The following is a 20,742-nucleotide window of genomic DNA, read 5'->3' as shown; positions in this document are numbered from 1 at the left end:
ACGCTTTGGCTTCCTCCGGGGGTACTCGCGCTAGTTTAGCTAGCTTATCTACTGCGCTAGCTCCTTTCCAGTACCCACGCGGGCTGTAGTAAATAGCCTCAAATTTTTTCATGTCCATACGCGTATGTGTTTATTCCATCAATAGCTATCCAACGTTTCGTGTCCATAGGCGATAGGGACGTCTTGTTTATAGTCAGTCCGTATATCTTATGCCCATCACTTCTAAGTGTGTTCATTTTATGTCTAAAGGTACGGGTCTTGAACAGGGCTTCCTTGAATCTGGCGTGTTTGATGTGTTGTTTCACCACATACTTCTTAACCCCCTTAGCCTTCCGGATCTCACTATTGTCGGCTTTCAGTATGGAGTACATCTTAGGTCTCAAACCTATGTACTCGACTATGGGCGTGCCAGCACACTCGTCCTTCATTTTACCTAGGACCTTTTTATTTACCGTACTGTGTAGGGTATGGGTCTTGGGGTAGTCGCTGGTGTCGTATAAATCGAGGTGTTTTTTCATGTCCTCGTACACGTCCTCGGTTCGAATCTCCATCAGCAGGGAATCCGTGTCAGTGTACAGAACTTCACACCTGTCGCCGTACTGTTTCTTGAGCTCGTTGTAGTAAAAGTCGTACATCAGGTGTTTGGATAAATCGAGGATGCTCATCCCCACGTAAACAGGCCGGTTGAATTTTATGTGGCTTTTCTTCATGTGTATGGCAACCAGGTTGTCTGTAAATATTTTATTACGGTTGAATGCCGGACTGGCTATCAATTTCCTGAGCTTGTCTTCCTCACTCGACCGAACCAGCTTCACGGTCACGCGTTTCCTCAGGTTCTCCATAGTCTTACCAAACACCGAGTTATTCATGAGCTTGTAGAGATTTTTCTCAAAATCACTGGTGGCTTTTTTTCGTAGGTCTGTGTTCATTCTGATGTAGGGCTCCATCCATGGGCTCTGGTCGAACATGAGCACCCTGTGTATTTTGGTCAGCCTCATACCCAACGACAGGTACAGCTGTAGGTTGCGATAGTGAACGATATACTTGGTCTTATTCATTAAGTTAGGCACGAGTTTTTCAACGTCTGTCACACGCCCACCTAACAAGTTATGTTGGTACTCAGACATCCAGTCTGTATTAACCCTCATACGTTCGGGTGCAAGGGGATAGCTGTTGTGCGATGTGTGTAATTCCTTGGGATACTCTAAGTCAACTTCGAGGATATACCCTTTATTCGAATCTGGTGCAACCTCCATAACATCAACGTGGGGTACCCATTCGAATCCCCCTGTAGGTAGATACTGGCTCATGGCCCAGCCGTACAGGTTGTTTGCGTCGAGGTAGAGAATGTGATTGGTTGGTTTGTTAGGATCGTAACCTTTCACGTATTGATTATTTGCTTTAGCGTATCGTTTGGATGCCATGGAAATCCCACCTCGCAAGCCTTTCTCAATGAATAGGTGCATGTCGTAATCTGTGAGCAATTCCAAATTAACTCCGGTCTTTTTAAGCAAGGCGTCCCACGACAGACCTGGGCTGGTGTAATACCATGCGGGGTCGAGTTTATACTGCTTTAAACATGTCTGCCGAAACGTTTCAAACACGTCGGCTAACAGCAGTACATCTGTCCTCAAGTACAGGTCGTGATAATCACCCAGGTTCTTACAACCCAGTTTATTCCATACGTTAGTCGCGTGCGAGTAATCATCTAGTGAGACGGACGCCTCATTCATCTTGCTATAAAAGCAGTCAATAGGGGGTAGTCTGGTCTCGGTGAACTTAGCCCAACTATCCATGTACTCATAGGGGTACACACCCTTCCTCATAAGCAGGGGTCTAGTCTCGGCGTCTGTGTATCGATCGGTGATAGGGAAGGTATTGTTGGCCTTGACCAGACTGTCGAGTGACGACAGGAGGAACTGAAACGAGTCAATGAACCTAAGTCCGTTTAAGCTGAAGGAGATGTATCTCTCCATGTTGTTGGGGATGCACGTTATATTGCCATCGATTTTCGCGATGGCCTGCATGATCAAGTGTGAGTCGTACCCTCTCAAGTTGTGAAAGACAACGGGGATGTTTATTGTCTTAGGGTTGATTTTAAGCTTGAGGTTGCACGCGTTGTGAGCGGCGCCTCTATACTTACCAGTTATGTGACAGTGATCTCTCACCGAATCACCGTTAAGTGGTGAGTCGCACACGTGACAGTTAGTGCTACTAGCGTGAGCTAGCCTGTCGGCTAGGGTCATACGCATGGGAGCGATTTTATACAATGCATTCCTAATAATTTTTTCTTCCTCCTGCAAACACTTTAGAAACCTTTCAGCCGCGTCAGGGCCCCTATACACTACCGGAGCTTTCGTTTCCCCGTCACAACGGACGACAATGTATCCAAACGAACAGGCTTTATGCTCTTGTGTCTTGTGGGTGAAGCTACCCCCACTAGGGGAATCCCCACCCACAACTAAGGCTTCGAAGTCGGCGTATATAATATAAGGTACAGACATTTGGTTCTTGTGGTTACTGAATTTTAGGATATTTTCACCTTCCTTAGGCATGTCGACTCGTATGGCCGTCTGCCCCACACCTTGACAATCATCCCGGTGGGATTCTAATAAATCAGCTCGACTGAAACCGTGTAGGCATCGTTCACAGAAGTGGGTCTTTTCTCTGTGTGCCGATTGGTCGTGCAACAACCGGCTGAGATGTTTTATCCATGTGTAGTGATACTTTTCACCTCGCTGGATCATGAATATATTGATAACTTGACGATCCTTCACCGGGCTGACCCTGTGTACTATTGTTGTGTTACCTTCGTGCCCAAAGACATTTATAGCCAGATTATTCTGTTTTTCTACTTTAATGATCTGGGATATGGGGGTGGGTTCATCTATACCATCCCAATTAAGCCCATCGTCTTGGGGATAACTAGAAAGCCTATCTGAATTCTTGCCAGCTGGAAATAAGGCTGACCTGATAGCTAACCTAAGGCAATCGTTTCCTCTATTCTTAACGTTTACTATGGCATGTTTGTTCCTATAATAGGGAGGCAAGGCTAGGTATGACCCGCCTCTGAACGGCACGTAGTTAGCTATGTCTAGATAGACGTTATCGATTTTATCTACAGCCCACCCGGACCCCAAGTGTGTGTAGCGTTCTAGGTATTCTCGTATCTGCTGAAAACTATTATCGATTGATGCGTCAATGGTCTCTGCATGTGTGACGACCTCTTGTTGACCTCGGAAGTAAGGCTGAACATACTCAGTGACCCCTGTGGGGCCCCCAACCTGCTTATCGAGCGAAATTTTCACTGTGATCTGAAACTTGATACTTCCTAAGTTATTTAGTTCCTGGTTGACCTTATCAGCTATCAGAGGCTTGATATCTGTAATGTCTATGTTTCTATCAACGTGCATGCGCCAACCTCTCAAATAGTTGCCTACAGCGCGCTCAGTGCTCACGAACTGTAGGTCAATAGCTCTATTCTGCCGTAATAATTCTAAAAGCTGTGGTTTTCTCATACGGGAATACCCGCCTAAACCCAAATCGTGTGCCTCGGCTTTCAGTTGTTTTACAGTGGGACGTGCTACGGGGGCATGTGATAACAATGCGGTTAACCCGGCTCTCCCCAGGTTTGAATAACCCGTGTGCCCAAGCTGTTTTGCTTGAGCTTTTAATTGTTTTACTGTAGGAGGGGCTTCTAAACCTAGTAATCTCAACAATGCTGACTTCCGCATTCTAGAATACCCGATAACACCTCTCTGTTTTGCGACCCTCTTGAGCTCGCTTACAGTAGACATCGTGTTTACACCTAAGAGAACTAATGTCTAATTGGTTCACAGTAACCTTATTAAAAAATATTTCAATCCAGAAGAGGCCAAACTCGGGCAGCCGGGTCCAATTCTAGTAATTCTGTCAAATCGTCCCACGTACCTGGTAAAATATATAGTGTGGCTGTTTCAATCCAGCACTCGCCTTGGTTATAGTATTCACTTAGACTTGAAAAACGTTCTATATGGTATTGAGTCGCGATATCCCACTCCCATTCGAAGGGGTGAGTATACTTAAAACCCTCTTTAATCCATACCACGTCCAATATTATCTTAAATCTGAAGCTTCCCCATAAAGCCAGTTCATATTTGAATATGTTTTTAACTAGAGATGCGATCCCACTTTCCGCAGACATAGCTATACATAGGTGTGTATAATCTCTAATTGGTTCACAGTAAGGGGAGGTAACCCTTAAGTGGCTATCTTGAGCAGTCGCCTACGTTCTTTTATGTAGCCTTTTTTATTCTCGTAGATGAGTTGATGTCTGACTACGTTCGCTCCGTGAGCTTTACATAAACAGTAGTGCCCTTTAACCCCGATACCACACACAGAACACGTGTAGTTAGGACTTCCCATATGGAAACAACAGAACCCCTGATTCCTGCATTTCCTACCACAGGCCTCGGTCTTCCCCATAAGTATGTATTCGCATCGGTATGGAGCGGGTCTCATGTTTACTTATATAGGTATTTTAGTTTAATTGCTTAGCAACCAACGCAGTAGCTGCTATACCCAACACTATGAAGCCCAGTTCACGATTCATTTGCCCCTTGGATGGTGTGTAGTACTGAGCGAGTGTGGGTTTATTGAGCGGTTCCAATTGTTTACCAGTTAGTAGATAGTATTCTTTCATTGCTTCATCGACATCGTTGAATGTTTGAACGGCATGGTTTTCACGCGTGAGTTGTTCGTTAATAAAATCGATCCTCTGGAGGCGTTTTTTAGCGTACTCGGCCTGTGCTCTTTGTAATTTCTCAGTAGCGAGATCGTGTCGCTTCCTTTCTTCCTGTATTTCAGCCGCGTGATCATCTCGTAGTTTCGAGAAGAGGTAATTACTCCCGGAAAATGCCAGGGCATTCACTAACGCCCCACCGACCATCATAGCTATCGTGGCCATCCCTATATTTATTTCATTATATTATCAGGTATTATTCCTTGTTTTACTAGGATGTCTTTTGTGGCCATCGCCATACCAAGGTTCATTATGAGCATACCCATATCCTGCAGGTTGAAATCTAGCTTGATAGTTGGTTGTTTAAGCACCATTTTAGTCAACCGAGCGTACCCTACTGCTAGACTGGCTACCACTGTGGCGTGGTATGCGTCGTTGACGAACGTTTTCCCCTCAGACATTATGTATATGATATAAAATATTAAAATTATAACATGATATGCGGGTCAATAGTGGGGGATACCCCCACACCCCCACTGTTGGGGGTGGGTGGTGGCTCACTGTGGGAGGGTACCCCCACGTATAACCACGAGATAGCCAAGGCAGCAGTTACACCTACAGCCAACAACAGTCGGGTTGGGTTGGTCACTTTATGTTGGTTACACCACCGTTTTTTACCGGCAGCTACTCTCTTAGGATTCTTCTGTCTGGTTACTGTTGAAGTGGTCTCCACCGTCACTGGTTCCTGTGAAGGGGGTACCACCACTGGGGTCTCCTCCACTGGGGTTTCCTGTGCAGCATCCATCTATACTATTATTATTATTCTTTCTCTCAAATTGACAATGTTTTGCCGTGATAATCGCCGCCGTCACTGGAGCCAACAACATACCATATTTGTGGTACAGCCCGCAGCTGATAGAGCTCACGGCGTGTTCGATAAAAGGGTCTTTCTCGAGGTCCTCCCACAGGTAAAGTCGGCGCTCTGGTGGAATGGGAAGGAAGTGTGATACAATACCGGTGTATATCTGGGCCATAGCCGATCCTATTGTCTTTGTCATTTCTGCTCCGAGCCGGGACTCGTATCTAGCGTACAGCTTATCGATTTCTTCGGCTGACAATTTATTAATTTTATCCGGAGTGTAGTCTCCAAAGTAATGTTTGGCTTTGCCGCCAACAGCCAACGCCACCAGTTTCTCTCGCTTGGGGGAATCCCCCACACCCCCAGTGGGGGAACCCTCCAACGACAATTGTTCGAGCAATTCCTCACACTCCATCTTATAATATAACAAGTAAGATTTAGTTTTAACTATATAATACCCGATACAGGCAAAACACAGAGAAATGAATGTTAAGTTGCACACGACAAATACTTCAAATATCATAGCTTTGCTTAGCTTTGCTTAGCTTTGCTTAGCTTTGCTTAGCTTTAGCTTAGCTTTGCTTAGCTTTAGCATACTATATATGCTACTGGTTGGTCGGTTTTTAGAACGAGCTTAGCGTGTTTAGTTTCAGCGAGCTGTTTCTTCACCCGTTCCCGTTCTAATTTACTCATCACATCGTTCTCTCTCAAACACTCCTCGAACGAATCCCTGTCCTTGCAGTGAAATAAGGCCACCCATCGCGTCTGCTCCCTGAGGTCTTTCAACACCGAGTTGAACTTCTGCGTTAGCACCCAGACGCTGTGATTTGCATGCCGGCCGGAGAAGGCCAGGTACGATAGCATGTCTCTCTTTTTTGTTATCTCGCGATTAGCGCTGCAGTCGTCCAGTATGAACAGCGTCGGTTCCCCTTTAAATTTCTCGTGAAGAGCTTTCAACCAGTCCTGCAGGCGTGTTCCAGGGTTGATTTTGTGTACGTCCGGGTCCGTCATCACCCAAGGTCGCGCGTACGATTTATTCATGCTCAGAGTAGGGCACATGATAACGATGTTATCGAACACATCCTTGTAGTAACCCTCCAACATATCCAACACGAAAACGGTCTTCCCACAGCCAGTCTGCCCGCATATGATAGCGCAGTGTGGGTCAGTGGGGAGGTGGGGCAGTTTATTGTTGGGGGGTGTGGGGGGGTACCCCCCATCAGTAGATGGCTTGCACGAATCTCCCATTGTCTATATTAAGTTGCGCGTCCATAATAACGTACAGATATAATTTCAACTTACCAGCGGTTTGAGCCTTCTTAGTAATCTGGATGGTTATCCCTTCGCTGCCGTTATCTATACGACGCCCGCTGCCGTGCAGTTTATCATCATCCGTGGATCGCATGTCCAACCATAGGGCGTACTTGGTGGTCAGGTATTCACCGATCTGCACGGAGCCGAGGTCCAGGTCCTTTGTTATGTAATCCCCCACTGGTAGCTTTTTTATCTCATCCCACTGCTGGTGTGGTCTCATACCATGACTGAACAGCTGGTTGGGCACGCCCTCGATGGTCACTTCCACCTTTTCAATCTCGGGGTTGAAAAACTTCTCGCTGTCCCTCCGGAATGGATCGTAATCCTCCACGGGGACGACCAGGATACCTTTCATCGATCGCGCCGGCACGTTCAGGTTGATATTCCACACAGTGTCGCTCTTATCTCGCACGACTGATCTATGCCTCAGTACGCGATCGTACAGGATAGCCATCTTCCCAGAGTACTGGCTTCGAACCTGCCTGGCCAGCTCCGGGCTAGTGACCATGTCGAACTCCAGAGAGATGTTGTCTATGGCATAACTGGCCTCATCACCGTTCGGCGTACGCACTACTTTGCTATAGTCGTTAAACGTGAGCTCGTATTCTAGCCTATCACCCAGCGCGGCCTGGTAAAACGGCGCGTGTCCCGTGAGCAACTCGAAGTCGAGCGGCACGCAGAATCGATTCCCGTATGCTAGAGCGATAGCCTTTTCACCGTCCGATAGCTTGTCTTGCTGGTCTGTCGTGAAGACATACCCTATGCGCGCCCGGGTTGATTTGCTGATACCCTGGTACACATCATTGACTCGTTCTCTCTCGCTTTTCCAGAGATCCTTGTAGCAGTGAAACACGTCGCTGTCGTCGATGCTCAGCACCTCGTTACCGCTGATCTTGACGGTCGTTTTCTTGATGATAGCTCGACCCACGTTCCGCACTAGCTCGCGTTTGTCGTTGTCGGAGGTCAACGTGATATTGAACGCCAGTCGAACAGTGCCTGGTACAATGAGGTCATTCTCACCAAGGTTTGGAAATCTAACCAGCAGAGTTTGATTCTGGTCTATCTTGCTGGGATTGTTGGTGATAGTCACCGACTGTCGCACGGCTCTGGCACCTAATGGCTCTCTCAATCTTCTGAAAGGATCTAATTTTCTACCGTACATTGTTATATAAATGAAATATATTTTTAATACTAATGGATGAAGACATACCTATGGATGATATGTGGGACGATAGTGCCCAGGCATTCAATGATGACCAGGAGACCTCATTCTCGCAAGGTGACGAGCTCCTTAAAGGCGCCGTCGACGATTATTACAACGCAGTTGAAAATAAATCCAAACTCAAGCCGTTGGGAAGGAACTATTCCGATTTTACCCTCAGCAATGGCACGCTGCGTTTGAAGTCTCGCCCAGAGATCGATCTCATGAATAAACGCACTAGAGAACCGCTTGCTTTATCAACATTAGCCGGTAAACATGGAAGTCAGTTGGTCCAAGATGAACTAGGTTTCATAGATTACGGTGGCGCGCGACCTAAGCAGTATCCTCCGAAGTTAGTTCAAGGTCTGGAAGGCATCAGGGACGCCACATCAGATCAAAACATGACTTATGATATTAAAAAGATGTTGGCCGACTACGAGAACGAGCCCTTCCCGGGGCTCGAATTTACCGTTCGGGAACTGAGGGGGTTGGACCTGTTGATGCAAACCATTCGTGGTCAGCTCTGGAAAAGCACAGCCAAAATAAGTGAGATAGACGACCACATCGCCTATGAAAAGAAAAAACTCGGTGAAACTGAGGACGAGTCTATGAAAACCACCATCGAGGAACGAATACGTAATTTGGAAGATGAAAGGCAGACCTGGTTGGAGACAGCGTCCGGCTACAAAGCACCCAGACGCTGTGATTTGCATGCCGGCCGGAGAAGGCCAGGTACGATAGCATGTCTCTCTTTTTTGTTATCTCGCGATTAGCGCTGCAGTCGTCCAGTATGAACAGCGTCGGTTCCCCTTTAAATTTCTCGTGAAGAGCTTTCAACCAGTCCTGCAGGCGTGTTCCAGGGTTGATTTTGTGTACGTCCGGGTCCGTCATCACCCAAGGTCGCGCGTACGATTTATTCATGCTCAGAGTAGGGCACATGATAACGATGTTATCGAACACATCCTTGTAGTAACCCTCCAACATATCCAACACGAAAACGGTCTTCCCACAGCCAGTCTGCCCGCATATGATAGCGCAGTGTGGGTCAGTGGGGAGGTGGGGCAGTTTATTGTTGGGGGGTGTGGGGGGGTACCCCCCATCAGTAGATGGCTTGCACGAATCTCCCATTGTCTATATTAAGTTGCGCGTCCATAATAACGTACAGATATAATTTCAACTTACCAGCGGTTTGAGCCTTCTTAGTAATCTGGATGGTTATCCCTTCGCTGCCGTTATCTATACGACGCCCGCTGCCGTGCAGTTTATCATCATCCGTGGATCGCATGTCCAACCATAGGGCGTACTTGGTGGTCAGGTATTCACCGATCTGCACGGAGCCGAGGTCCAGGTCCTTTGTTATGTAATCCCCCACTGGTAGCTTTTTTATCTCATCCCACTGCTGGTGTGGTCTCATACCATGACTGAACAGCTGGTTGGGCACGCCCTCGATGGTCACTTCCACCTTTTCAATCTCGGGGTTGAAAAACTTCTCGCTGTCCCTCCGGAATGGATCGTAATCCTCCACGGGGACGACCAGGATACCTTTCATCGATCGCGCCGGCACGTTCAGGTTGATATTCCACACAGTGTCGCTCTTATCTCGCACGACTGATCTATGCCTCAGTACGCGATCGTACAGGATAGCCATCTTCCCAGAGTACTGGCTTCGAACCTGCCTGGCCAGCTCCGGGCTAGTGACCATGTCGAACTCCAGAGAGATGTTGTCTATGGCATAACTGGCCTCATCACCGTTCGGCGTACGCACTACTTTGCTATAGTCGTTAAACGTGAGCTCGTATTCTAGCCTATCACCCAGCGCGGCCTGGTAAAACGGCGCGTGTCCCGTGAGCAACTCGAAGTCGAGCGGCACGCAGAATCGATTCCCGTATGCTAGAGCGATAGCCTTTTCACCGTCCGATAGCTTGTCTTGCTGGTCTGTCGTGAAGACATACCCTATGCGCGCCCGGGTTGATTTGCTGATACCCTGGTACACATCATTGACTCGTTCTCTCTCGCTTTTCCAGAGATCCTTGTAGCAGTGAAACACGTCGCTGTCGTCGATGCTCAGCACCTCGTTACCGCTGATCTTGACGGTCGTTTTCTTGATGATAGCTCGACCCACGTTCCGCACTAGCTCGCGTTTGTCGTTGTCGGAGGTCAACGTGATATTGAACGCCAGTCGAACAGTGCCTGGTACAATGAGGTCATTCTCACCAAGGTTTGGAAATCTAACCAGCAGAGTTTGATTCTGGTCTATCTTGCTGGGATTGTTGGTGATAGTCACCGACTGTCGCACGGCTCTGGCACCTAATGGCTCTCTCAATCTTCTGAAAGGATCTAATTTTCTACCGTACATTGTTATATAAATGAAATATATTTTTAATACTAATGGATGAAGACATACCTATGGATGATATGTGGGACGATAGTGCCCAGGCATTCAATGATGACCAGGAGACCTCATTCTCGCAAGGTGACGAGCTCCTTAAAGGCGCCGTCGACGATTATTACAACGCAGTTGAAAATAAATCCAAACTCAAGCCGTTGGGAAGGAACTATTCCGATTTTACCCTCAGCAATGGCACGCTGCGTTTGAAGTCTCGCCCAGAGATCGATCTCATGAATAAACGCACTAGAGAACCGCTTGCTTTATCAACATTAGCCGGTAAACATGGAAGTCAGTTGGTCCAAGATGAACTAGGTTTCATAGATTACGGTGGCGCGCGACCTAAGCAGTATCCTCCGAAGTTAGTTCAAGGTCTGGAAGGCATCAGGGACGCCACATCAGATCAAAACATGACTTATGATATTAAAAAGATGTTGGCCGACTACGAGAACGAGCCCTTCCCGGGGCTCGAATTTACCGTTCGGGAACTGAGGGGGTTGGACCTGTTGATGCAAACCATTCGTGGTCAGCTCTGGAAAAGCACAGCCAAAATAAGTGAGATAGACGACCACATCGCCTATGAAAAGAAAAAACTCGGTGAAACTGAGGACGAGTCTATGAAAACCACCATCGAGGAACGAATACGTAATTTGGAAGATGAAAGGCAGACCTGGTTGGAGACAGCGTCCGGCTACAAAGCACCCAGACGCTGTGATTTGCATGCCGGCCGGAGAAGGCCAGGTACGATAGCATGTCTCTCTTTTTTGTTATCTCGCGATTAGCGCTGCAGTCGTCCAGTATGAACAGCGTCGGTTCCCCTTTAAATTTCTCGTGAAGAGCTTTCAACCAGTCCTGCAGGCGTGTTCCAGGGTTGATTTTGTGTACGTCCGGGTCCGTCATCACCCAAGGTCGCGCGTACGATTTATTCATGCTCAGAGTAGGGCACATGATAACGATGTTATCGAACACATCCTTGTAGTAACCCTCCAACATATCCAACACGAAAACGGTCTTCCCACAGCCAGTCTGCCCGCATATGATAGCGCAGTGTGGGTCAGTGGGGAGGTGGGGCAGTTTATTGTTGGGGGGTGTGGGGGGGTACCCCCCATCAGTAGATGGCTTGCACGAATCTCCCATTGTCTATATTAAGTTGCGCGTCCATAATAACGTACAGATATAATTTCAACTTACCAGCGGTTTGAGCCTTCTTAGTAATCTGGATGGTTATCCCTTCGCTGCCGTTATCTATACGACGCCCGCTGCCGTGCAGTTTATCATCATCCGTGGATCGCATGTCCAACCATAGGGCGTACTTGGTGGTCAGGTATTCACCGATCTGCACGGAGCCGAGGTCCAGGTCCTTTGTTATGTAATCCCCCACTGGTAGCTTTTTTATCTCATCCCACTGCTGGTGTGGTCTCATACCATGACTGAACAGCTGGTTGGGCACGCCCTCGATGGTCACTTCCACCTTTTCAATCTCGGGGTTGAAAAACTTCTCGCTGTCCCTCCGGAATGGATCGTAATCCTCCACGGGGACGACCAGGATACCTTTCATCGATCGCGCCGGCACGTTCAGGTTGATATTCCACACAGTGTCGCTCTTATCTCGCACGACTGATCTATGCCTCAGTACGCGATCGTACAGGATAGCCATCTTCCCAGAGTACTGGCTTCGAACCTGCCTGGCCAGCTCCGGGCTAGTGACCATGTCGAACTCCAGAGAGATGTTGTCTATGGCATAACTGGCCTCATCACCGTTCGGCGTACGCACTACTTTGCTATAGTCGTTAAACGTGAGCTCGTATTCTAGCCTATCACCCAGCGCGGCCTGGTAAAACGGCGCGTGTCCCGTGAGCAACTCGAAGTCGAGCGGCACGCAGAATCGATTCCCGTATGCTAGAGCGATAGCCTTTTCACCGTCCGATAGCTTGTCTTGCTGGTCTGTCGTGAAGACATACCCTATGCGCGCCCGGGTTGATTTGCTGATACCCTGGTACACATCATTGACTCGTTCTCTCTCGCTTTTCCAGAGATCCTTGTAGCAGTGAAACACGTCGCTGTCGTCGATGCTCAGCACCTCGTTACCGCTGATCTTGACGGTCGTTTTCTTGATGATAGCTCGACCCACGTTCCGCACTAGCTCGCGTTTGTCGTTGTCGGAGGTCAACGTGATATTGAACGCCAGTCGAACAGTGCCTGGTACAATGAGGTCATTCTCACCAAGGTTTGGAAATCTAACCAGCAGAGTTTGATTCTGGTCTATCTTGCTGGGATTGTTGGTGATAGTCACCGACTGTCGCACGGCTCTGGCACCTAATGGCTCTCTCAATCTTCTGAAAGGATCTAATTTTCTACCGTACATTGTTATATAAATGAAATATATTTTTAATACTAATGGATGAAGACATACCTATGGATGATATGTGGGACGATAGTGCCCAGGCATTCAATGATGACCAGGAGACCTCATTCTCGCAAGGTGACGAGCTCCTTAAAGGCGCCGTCGACGATTATTACAACGCAGTTGAAAATAAATCCAAACTCAAGCCGTTGGGAAGGAACTATTCCGATTTTACCCTCAGCAATGGCACGCTGCGTTTGAAGTCTCGCCCAGAGATCGATCTCATGAATAAACGCACTAGAGAACCGCTTGCTTTATCAACATTAGCCGGTAAACATGGAAGTCAGTTGGTCCAAGATGAACTAGGTTTCATAGATTACGGTGGCGCGCGACCTAAGCAGTATCCTCCGAAGTTAGTTCAAGGTCTGGAAGGCATCAGGGACGCCACATCAGATCAAAACATGACTTATGATATTAAAAAGATGTTGGCCGACTACGAGAACGAGCCCTTCCCGGGGCTCGAATTTACCGTTCGGGAACTGAGGGGGTTGGACCTGTTGATGCAAACCATTCGTGGTCAGCTCTGGAAAAGCACAGCCAAAATAAGTGAGATAGACGACCACATCGCCTATGAAAAGAAAAAACTCGGTGAAACTGAGGACGAGTCTATGAAAACCACCATCGAGGAACGAATACGTAATTTGGAAGATGAAAGGCAGACCTGGTTGGAGACAGCGTCCGGCTACAAAGAAAAGCTTAGATCCCAGGTCAGCCGTATACGGGAAACCATCAATCAAGTCCTCCACCGAGACACCACGTTAGCAGACAGGATTAGGATATTGTTCCGGGAGCAAGGGATCACCATCGCCAGCATTCTGACTGCATTGGGTTTCATTATATCAACCCTGGTGGTGTCACTAACAGGGGGTACCCCTGTTAGGCCTACAGGAGGCGGCGGAACTCCAAGTGGCGGTGGGGGTGTTAAAGACTGGATTAAAAAACTCGGGGAAGGCCTAGCTAAACTGGCTGGTAAAGCCGCCGAAGCCCTTCCCGGCATCCTGGGTAGCATCGTCTCGTGGTTGTTGAGCGCTCTGTCTAAAACTGCCATGTGGCTCAGTCAAAACCTGTGGGCAGCCATAGTCGCCGTGGCGGGTCTGGTGTACGTAGCGGCTAAGAAATCTTTAACCAAATAAGTCCCAAAGTTACCCCACCAACCACCAGGGCCGTTTTATTATCGATATGCTGCTGATAGGGGGGTACCCCCACATGCACATGAGGGTGTGTGGGGGACACATGAACTTTAGGCTCCGGGGGCGGCGCAACTATACCCGTTTCACGTGGTTGGGTGTGTGGGATATGTGGGGTGTTAATATCGGGGTTGATACCCAACTTTTGATCCTTCGTGGCTATGACTATTTCGTTGTTATAACCCACCACTTTTTTTATTCTCAGTTGCATATCACTCGGAGCCATGTACAACCCCACGCCGAACACGTAATTGACTTTCGATCTGGCGTATTCTAACACGTTTTGGTAGCGTTCGATGGCCCTCGGGAGATCAACTGGAGAATTGATAGCATCCTCAACGTTGGCAACGAACTGTTTCTGAGCGTCGTAAGCAGTTCCCTTACCGAGGATGTTGGAACGCGTCATCGACTGCGCACCCAACAGCGCCCACACGAATCGAGTCGTTCAAGCGTATTGTACCAGCACGAGTGAATTCTTTCGATGTTTTTGAGATCATTTTAGTCCAGGCTGTGGCTGCATCAGGATTGGTTTGCTTTATACAGCTGACATGGATCTTTTCATTCGTTGTGGGGCCTGTAAATGTATGACGGTTTGGGTTGTATGAACCATCTTTAGAACCGGCCTGATATGTTCCGGACCTGTAGAAGTACACGAGAACTATACCGAGACCATGGTTCACACCAGGAAGGCGAAAGTCTTTATTCGTTGGAATCTCAAACTCCCCACAAATACGTTCATAAGCGCGTCTATCATAGGGGTTATTCGTCATACTCCACGCTTTATCTTGGGGAAGAGGAGCACTTATTTCCTTCAATATTCGTCTCGTTTGATAATAAATATGAAACAAAATAACCGCCTTACTCAGTTCGTCTATACCGTAGTCTGGTGTCACACCCGACCCTGTCGTCGCACACCACACAGCAAAGTTTAGTTGGTTCTGCCAAAACTGCATTGGGTTTTGATTCCAGTTTACCACCGCCTGCGCGTTATTAACGGACACGATATATTTTTCAAAGATATTAATAAAGGTTGTTTTAAACCCCGTACCATCTGCATTCACCACGATTTTCAAGTGTGCTAAATCCATATTATAATATATAAATTATATATTATAATATGTACATAACACTTCCAGGAATAACGAGCGGTGAGGCCGTTCAGCTGACGCACGCGATCGATAACACGTCAGGTCAACTCGAAGTCGCACTCTGCGATATCACCTACCTACCGCAATGGACTAACATCAATATCAGCAACAATAAGCTGTTCGTCAGTGGAACTCGTAGTCAAATAACTGACGGTTACTACAGCGTGTGCTCGCTAAACGACGAGGTCTTCAAACCCCTGGGAGCAGAACTCAAGATGAACGACTCAAACGGCACAGTGGTGTTAATAAACAACGGAAGAACCTCATTGAGGCTAGGCCGACCATTAGCGAGGATACTCGGTATGTCTCCTGACGAGATAAAACCAACAACAACCGTCACAGGCACTAAGTTACCCGACCTAGTACCGTACCGAGAGCTGTACATCCATCTCGGTCAGGTGAGCACAACGTATAACATTCAAGGAGGCCACCCTTCCACTATACTGAGAGCAGTGCCGGTGAAAACTGAGAAATTCAACGACGGTAGAACCGAGTCGTTTTCACCACGTCAGTATAAGAGATTAACCCAGGGCAACATACCTGAGCTGACAATATCGGTGTTAGATATAAATCATAATCCTGTAAATATAGGATACCTCAGCTTAACACTTCATGTAACATGACCAGCGCACAAGGGCCCGGAGTGAAAAAATGCGTCAATATCGGGATCTCCGACCTCGGAGACACACGCGGTTTCGACGCTCCCGGAGTAGATGGTAAATCGTATGCCTTGCAACTGAAAAACAACATTTACAAACGCGTTGAAATCCCCTCCGGTGGAACCCTAAGTGATATGATAGATACCACAAGAGCAACAGTAAACACTAAGTACTCCCTTGTCAACACCGGTGATAATAATTGGGTAATATACCCATCGTTCGGAGGTAAACTGTTCGACTTAGACGATGTTGAGAGCACTACCGTCGCCAAAAACAAACCATATATGCTCGTCTTCACCGAAGATGACAAGTGGGTGTTGTTACCCGATAACAAATGGTTTCTCAATATTAAACTCGTCTCCCCTTACGTGTTCACGGATAACAAAGACAACCACCTAAACAAAGTCGTGAACAATGGAACCCTGCTCGTGGCTTACGTCCCAACTCAGAGACGTAGTATAGTCGTCAGCCCAGTCAACACTATAGCAGCCCACATGCTATCGAGTAAACCGGCCATGCAAAACGTGAAATTGCAGTTGGTGTCTGAATTCGAAGGCGTGGTCAAGATACTAGAGGATCTACCGGCAAACTCAACACTGTTCATCAAAGTCTACCTAGGGGAACCATCGGGGAATGATGTCGAGATCGTGAAGGGGATCAAACTCGGGTGGGTGAAACGACACCAGTTTCAAGTTTGCAACGTTTACGTGCGGGTGGGTGTCGACTCCAAGACCAGTCTGCAAGGGGTCAACGTGATCGTGGAAAACAAGATATCACTAATCAATATCTTCCTGCCTGACAACATACACTTCATGGGTATGAAGTTAACCCCTGAATTATTATCAGAAAACCAGTTGGAAATTATATCGTAATAGTATAATAATGACCAGTCATCATCCCAACACTACACTTAACGACCTAGGAGATACGGAGGGCTTCGATCAGCCTGGTGAGGAAGATGAATTCTACATCCTGCACTTCAAAGACAACGTGTACAGACGGGTGCCGTTACCAGATTTTAAAAAACCTAAATGGCTGATCAACTTAACACCCACCTCACCTTATATCACAATAGACGCAGATACGGGGCGTATCTCTAAGATTAGGAACAACGGTATCTGGCCCGGGGATTTCATTCCGGAGAGGGGATTAATAAAAAGTAGCAAAAAAAGGTTATCGGCTCCATTCGAAAATAAATTAACATTTAGTAATCCTGAAATAATATTCCCCCCTTTCACACTCATCATAGAAGTCTTCTTTGAGTATTCAGACAATGGAGACCCCCCAATAGTACACCAAATTTTACCCGAGGTGTTAATAAGATGGTTTAGCAGACACAAAGGCAAATATTGCCGTATTGTTATACAACAGGATACCACGGGCCCTATAAAACGTTTAATAAGCCTCCCTGGGGTTTTTATTATAACAGAAAAATTTATTAGCCTCTCACCTATTACCCTGACTAATAGTCTAGAACTTATAGACTTTAAATTCATTAATAGATTTTTAACTGAACCCCAATTAAAATATCTTTCAAAATATATATTATAGGATGGGTCTGTACCCAGTCGTAGAGGAAGTAGCGAAGACGTTGGAAACCGTAGATGGGTTCCGCTTGAGGCAGTTATGTGATGTGAAACGTCAACTAGAACAAGACCGTGACACGCGGAAAGCATTATGTAAAAAATATAATAGAGCTTTCAATATCGTGGACGGGGCTGACACTGCCCTTATGACAACCAGCATGGGACTAGGGGCGGCAGGCGTTGGGTTGTTAACCACCATCGTGGCTGCACCTATAGTGCTAGGTATTGAAATAACGGCTGGGGTGACAGGGTTGGTAGGGGTGGCTCTTAAGTTAGTATCACGCAGACTTAATCGTAAGGCATTGAAACATGACGAGATCAGGGTTCTGGCCGAAGCAAAGCTGAACACAGTGAGTGAGCGAATTTCCACGGCACTCTCTGACAGTAAGATCTCAGAAGAGGAGTTTCGTTCAATCCTCTCTGAACTCACAAAATATAACGGAATGAAACAAGATATTCGGTCCAAGTCTCGTAAGTCTGCTATCAGCGAGGACGAGAAAAAAAAGTACATAGAACAGGGGATACAAAAAGCCCAACAAGCCTTTATTACGAACACCAAAGAGATCATAGGCGGTTCACGTTAAACTGTTTCCTCGATATAAACATAACATAGGGGCGATAACCGTAAGCGAGCCACCGATCCTATATGGTCAGTCAAAACTTACAACATAGATAAAGTGGATATGAAAGCCGACGAACCTAACTTGTACTACTTGAGGGATGGGCCGGGTAGGGGGTTTGTAAGAGAAGAATTATTGATCGTACCGTACGGCACAGTATTACCTCCTACCAAGGCACAGTAATTTTGTAGTAGGGGTAATAGCAGCAAAAGCTAATGACCCAACCAAAGCCTTATTTAGTAAATAAGGCTTTGTAGAGGCATTTCTTGAAAGTGAGCCAGAACCCCCATTCCCTATACTACTAGGGGATGTAGCTCAGTGGTAGAGCGTTCGCTTCGCATGTGAAAGGCCCCGGGTTCGATCCCCGGCATCTCCACATTTTTGGCCAGGGATGTCACAATGCAAACTGAGTGTGCCCCACCCGAATATGAAAGAAGCCACATTTATTGAAATCACCAGACATTGCAAGATGCCACGCTCAACAATCCTACACATTGCTGCCCATAAAGTCCTTTCTTTCTTCAAATACTCCACAGCCATACACACCCTCTTTACAGCAACTACAGCACGCTTTCTATGTTGGCTGTACCATTTTGCTATAGGCTTGCCACGGGGATGTACGTGTCAAGGCTCAATTCTTAAACTCGCGTGTGTGGGGAAGACTGATGTCAACTGGGAAAACAAAGATTGTACAAGTGCTCAAGAGAAGGATACATGGTTTTTACCCCGTTTTCCTCAGGTTGGGGATGTAGCTCAGTGGTAGAGCGTTCGCTTTGCATGTGAAAGGCCCCGGGTTCGATCCCCGGCATCTCCATGTTCCTTATTTTTTCCCTGTTTTATATTTGTCTTCTTCTTACAAGCCCACCGTTCATCTTTATCAGCACCTGAAAACCAAACAATTCTCTTATATAATCCACAATAAATATATGCAAATGTACATCCATCCTGCATTTCAAACAATCACACTACTTATACGCTTGAATTTAGAAGGATTTGGCAATAGGCTACGTCTCCATCTTGACATTTCGACCTTCACAAGTACTCAGTGCATAAAAGTGATCAATCTAACAAGTAGTACAATGAGAACAGCAGGTGTAGGGGATGTAGCTCAGTGGTAGAGCGTTCGCTTCGCATGTGAAAGGCCCCGGGTTCGATCCCCGGCATCTCCACATTTTTGGCCAGGGATGTCACAATGCAAACTGAGTGTGCCCCACCCGAATATGAAAGAAGCCACATTTATTGAAATCACCAGACATTGCAAGATGCCACGCTCAACAATCCTACACATTGCTGCCCATAAAGTCCTTTCTTTCTTCAAATACTCCACAGCCATACACACCCTCTTTACAGCAACTACAGCACGCTTTCTATGTTGGCTGTACCATTTTGCTATAGGCTTGCCACGGGGATGTACGTGTCAAGGCTCAATTCTTAAACTCGCGTGTGTGGGGAAGACTGATGTCAACTGGGAAAACAAAGATTGTACAAGTGCTCAAGAGAAGGATACATGGTTTTTACCCCGTTTTCCTCAGGTTGGGGATGTAGCTCAGTGGTAGAGCGTTCGCTTTGCATGTGAAAGGCCCCGGGTTCGATCCCCGGCATCTCCATGTTCCTTATTTTTTCCCTGTTTTATATTTGTCTTCTTCTTACAAGCCCACCGTTCATCTTTATCAGCACCTGAAAACCAAACAATTCTCTTATATAATCCACAATAAATATATGCAAATGTACATCCATCCTGCATTTCAAACAATCACACTACTTATACGCTTGAATTTAGAAGGATTTGGCAATAGGCTACGTCTCCATCTTGACATTTCGACCTTCACAAGTACTCAGTGCATAAAAGTGATCAATCTAACAAGTAGTACAATGAGAACAGCAGGTGTAGGGGATGTAGCTCAGTGGTAGAGCGTTCGCTTCGCATGTGAAAGGCCCCGGGTTCGATCCCCGGCATCTCCACATTTTTGGCCAGGGATGTCACAATGCAAACTGAGTGTGCCCCACCCGAATATGAAAGAAGCCACATTTATTGAAATCACCAGACATTGCAAGATGCCACGCTCAACAATCCTACACATTGTTGCCCATAAAGTCCTTTCTTTCTTCAAATACTCCACAGCCATACACACCCTCTTTACAGCAACTACAGCACGCTTTCTATGTTGGCTGTACCATTTTGCTGTAGGCTTGCCACGGGGATGTACGTGTCAAGGCTCAATTCTTAAACTCGCGTGTGTGGGGAAGACTGATGTCAACTTGGAAAACAAAGATTGTACAAGTGCTCAAGAGAAGGATACATGGTTTTTACCCCGTTTTCCTCAGGTTGGGGATGTAGCTCAGTGGTAGAGCGTTCGCTTTGCATGTGAAAGGCCCCGGGTTCGATCCCCGGCATCTCCATGTTCCTTATTTTTTCCCTGTTTTATATTTGTCTTCTTCTTACAAGCCCACCGTTCATCTTTATCAGCACCTGAAAACCAAACAATTCTCTTATATAATCCACAATAAATATATGCAAATGTACATCCATCCTGCATTTCAAACAATCACACTACTTATACGCTTGAATTTAGAAGGATTTGGCAATAGGCTACGTCTCCATCTTGACATTTCGACCTTCACAAGTACTCAGTGCATAAAAGTGATCAATCTAACAAG

At 46.8% G+C, this 20,742-nt stretch overlaps 6 non-coding genes across 6 annotated transcripts; all 6 read left to right on the top strand.

The window, feature by feature from the left end:
• Positions 1 to 18,388: 18,388 nt before the first annotated feature.
• Positions 18,389 to 18,460, top strand: Trnaa-cgc (transfer RNA alanine (anticodon CGC)). Its single transcript has one exon. It is a non-coding gene; the product is annotated as a tRNA-Ala (tRNA).
• A 366-nt stretch (positions 18,461 to 18,826) lies between these two features.
• Trnaa-ugc (transfer RNA alanine (anticodon UGC)) lies at positions 18,827 to 18,898 on the top strand. The gene has a single exon. It is a non-coding gene; the product is annotated as a tRNA-Ala (tRNA).
• A 283-nt stretch (positions 18,899 to 19,181) lies between these two features.
• Trnaa-cgc (transfer RNA alanine (anticodon CGC)) lies at positions 19,182 to 19,253 on the top strand. Its single transcript has one exon. It is a non-coding gene; the product is annotated as a tRNA-Ala (tRNA).
• Positions 19,254 to 19,619: 366 nt separating this feature from the next.
• Trnaa-ugc (transfer RNA alanine (anticodon UGC)) lies at positions 19,620 to 19,691 on the top strand. Its single transcript has one exon. It is a non-coding gene; the product is annotated as a tRNA-Ala (tRNA).
• Positions 19,692 to 19,974: 283 nt separating this feature from the next.
• On the top strand, positions 19,975 to 20,046 carry Trnaa-cgc (transfer RNA alanine (anticodon CGC)). The gene has a single exon. It is a non-coding gene; the product is annotated as a tRNA-Ala (tRNA).
• A 366-nt stretch (positions 20,047 to 20,412) lies between these two features.
• Trnaa-ugc (transfer RNA alanine (anticodon UGC)) lies at positions 20,413 to 20,484 on the top strand. Its single transcript has one exon. It is a non-coding gene; the product is annotated as a tRNA-Ala (tRNA).
• The last annotated feature ends 258 nt before the right edge of the window (positions 20,485 to 20,742 follow it).

Source organism: Haliotis asinina, chromosome 15 (assembly GCF_037392515.1).
Source record: "Haliotis asinina isolate JCU_RB_2024 chromosome 15, JCU_Hal_asi_v2, whole genome shotgun sequence".
NCBI classification, from domain to species: domain Eukaryota; kingdom Metazoa; phylum Mollusca; class Gastropoda; order Lepetellida; family Haliotidae; genus Haliotis; species Haliotis asinina.
Note: the sequence above shows the minus strand (reverse complement) of the source record. Positions and strands in the feature narration are given on the sequence as shown.